Source organism: Pinus tabuliformis, chromosome 5_1 (assembly GCF_031772625.1).
Source record: "Pinus tabuliformis cultivar Carrire ecotype Pingquan chromosome 5_1, CPIR1, whole genome shotgun sequence".
Taxonomy (NCBI): domain Eukaryota; kingdom Viridiplantae; phylum Streptophyta; class Pinopsida; order Pinales; family Pinaceae; genus Pinus; species Pinus tabuliformis.
Window position 1 is genome coordinate 315942542 of NC_142305.1, and position 3394 is coordinate 315945935.

The window sequence follows — 3394 nt, forward strand, 5'->3', positions numbered from 1 at the left end:
TCAATCTCACGTGCTACAATGAAATAATAATCATTCTCTTGTTATTGACCATACAGAGATAATCTAAAACGACATATTCTATACTTTTATTATTGCAAGGCAGTGAATATATAAATAATTAGAATATTAAGAATATACTGTTGCATTGTCGGCAGCATGAGAGGCAGAGTGATATTCTTGTCTACTTATTGTCAAACTTCCACCGACTCCCACTGGTCTAGGGTGATCCATTGTATCGTACTCGTCATCAGAATTACCAACTCTGAATGTTTCTCGCCCTTGCATAAAAAATTACTGACAAGTTCAAAAGTATCTCAACTAACTTCTTCAGGGTGCCTTTACACGTTTCGCAATATATATTCCGGAAGAAGAATCGCTTGTCAACTAACATTTTCTGCATGCTTTTACACGTCTCGATATATATTCTGGAAAAAGAATAGCAGCTTACTTTTTTTCTGGAAAGATATATTCTAAGGAAAGTATCTGTTGAATTTGAATTAATTGTCGACCTCGAAAGAAATTATGGGTATGTCGAAGTCATATAATTACGCCGTAAGGCGTTTTCCTCTGAGATCCATCCCCCATTTTGCCTGCGTGTCCTCCTCTGACGCCGTACGATGAGATGTTAGACGATTACAAACACCAGAACCGTCGATCAAAAATGTCACTGAGGCGATCCGGGTAATGAAGAGCGCGGAGTGCCCGGGTAATGAAGAGCGGGGAGTGCCAATCGCCATTCCTCTCTTTGCCGTTGATTTCAAGAGACAATTGTTTCACTTCATGGCAATCACTGTATGTTCTGTAGGTAATGGGTACGTGGACTGTGAAGAAACCCTGGCTGAACAGGTACTATGGCAGAGTCAGGAGTCTGGCTTCACAGTTTAGGAGTTTTAAATTGCAGTATACACATCGTAAATATAATCTTACCGCGCGTGTCTTAGCCGAGCAAGGGTTTGACAGATCTGTTATACTCTGGAGTAATAGTGCAAAGGATGAGATGTTGCGAAGGTGCAGCGATCCAGAAAATGCCAACAATTATTGATGGAGCAGAGCTGCGATGGTTACAACAAGATCAAAGAAATCCTAGACATGATCCAATATCACTTACCTGAATCCTATGCAGCCATTCAAGAGATGTGTCTTGATTTAAGTAAGGAGACAGGTGGGTGACGTGTGTTACGGGATAACAGAATTAGGGCTTCTTTGTTAGCTATATACTAGGGTTTCTTTATCTGGCTATGAAGCCAGGGTTGAAGCTAGGGCTTCTTTCCCATTTTGGAGCAGATGTGGTTACCAGTTAACGAGCAGTTTCCCTTTCTAATCAAACTAAATGCATACATCATTGAAATAAGTGGAAACAGAGTCAGCCCTAAGGGTTTGCTTTAAAGTTAGCCCTTTATTATTGCTAATGACCCATCCCAGTATCTAACTTAGACTAGGCCCTTAATCTGAGGGACGATTTACAGTTATGTTGTTTTGTTTCTCCTATACATTGTTGGAATAATTGGGGGCCTCGATCTGTAAAGATTATAATGGTCAAAATATAGTGGTTTCCAAGGACAACTCTTGGCTGATTAAAAGCATAATTCACATTTTATACTTGACTAAATCATGTTTTAATAGATACTGGAATTTGATATATGAACAGTGTAAAGATAACATTTTTGTTGTGAGAGACCTATGTTCATGAATGTGATATCAAGGCAGAGTATAAATTCATGATATTTTTGTGGGATGGCCTCGGGGAGCATTTGTCTGACAATGAAGCTGTGCAAATTGTGCACAGGTATAGTTTCAATGGAAAAGCCAGGTTGTTAGATTGAGCTGCTCTTGACAGGAGAAAAACTGGGTGGTTAGATCGAGCTGCTCTTGACAATGCAGCCAAAATGCATGGTTTTATCAGCTATGATGATCATGGAAAATATGAAACATATACGCGGAAGCAGCCTGTTATTTCTTGTCAGTGTATATATATGCATGTGTACTACTGGTTTGGTTGCTGCTGAAGGTTTAAGTTTGGCGCTTGCATCTCTGATGTTGTTAGCCTCATTCCTGTTTAGGTGCAATGAATTCATGCTACTTGGAACAGATCCCTCAATGGGAAGAAGAGGTTGACTCACGTCCACAGAAACTATTGAAGGTACAATGATCCCATACATACTGTTCCATCCAGAAATAGTCATCGAATAACATTTCATGAAGACTTTACAAATAGTGGATATGAGAAGGTTGCTGCAACATCTACTGATGCAATAGAAGCAAGGGTAAGACGTTTGATTGTTTCATCCGAGACTTTTAGCGGGTAGATGTCCTGTGTGATGAAGAATTTCACTCCATAGACATGATGCTGGAAATGAGTTGTTCTCCATTGCAATTATATATAGACTTCCTTAAATTCAACATATTCCTGTCAAGTTGCAATTAAATGCATCAGTAATTAACACTATTAATGTTATAATGGAGTTGGGAGTTGCATGTGAAGATATTGAATTATTTCTCTAATGTTTTATTTTATAACGGAGCAGTTGGCTAACAAAAGGATACCAAACTGCTTATCCCTTCTCGTTTTGGTACCGATCTTAAAAGGTGATGAAGGGGAAAGAGGGACAGGTTGGTCCACAAGGACATTGGGAAATCACAAATTGCACATTCCGGATTCCTGGAGACACGGGTTTTTTTCCAGAGGACTCCGTTTGCATTGTGCATTTTTATATTTCTTTTTACTTAAATATTCTCATTGCTGGATCAAAATGGGAAGTAACTTGTGTTTTGTAACAGTGGCAATGCTACTGGCCGCATTTTCTATGTTTATCTATTATTTTATTGAATGAAATAACATTTGAGTATCATTATTATGCTATCTTTATTCTTGAAATCCTTAACATTTCGGTTAGCTCTCAGGACTATAAAATTGCTCTGTTATTAAATCAGTTGGTTGATCAAATCCATTTTCGTGTTCCTATCTTTAAATTCATGGGCAAGTAAATACATAATAATGTGACTTTATAAAGTCCCCCCTTGTTCTCCTGACCGCATTTAAATCTAATCAGATCAATTGTTCTCCTTCAGTGATTACTCGGAAAAGAGACATGGCATTACATGAATTCTGAAAGCAAATGGCTACCATCCATGACTATTGACTCGTGCATCAGTGAATTTTGGCCCTAGAGAAATAAATGCTCTTCCTTTTGAAGAGTATGGTATAAAATCAGATTCATCAAGCACTCTTGGAGTATCTCAAGTTATTGAGTGGGAGGGCCAATCTTTTGGTACAATCAGTGCAATGGCATTGTTTTTCTATGGGGCAGGATCTGATTTTATTAAGCAACATGTCTCGGTTCAGAGTGAAAGTAATGTCCCATTTGAGAATTTGGTCAGAACCTACATTGCAGAC

General features: G+C 38.5%; 1 long non-coding RNA gene across 1 annotated transcript; it reads left to right on the plus strand.

Annotated features, from left to right (window-relative positions):
* The first annotated feature begins 1696 nt into the window (after positions 1–1696).
* On the plus strand, positions 1697–3136 carry LOC149164634 (uncharacterized). Its single transcript, XR_016260270.1, has 2 exons — positions 1697–2264; positions 3070–3136. It is a non-coding gene; the product is annotated as an uncharacterized LOC149164634 (long non-coding RNA).
* Positions 3137–3394: the final 258 nt, after the last annotated feature.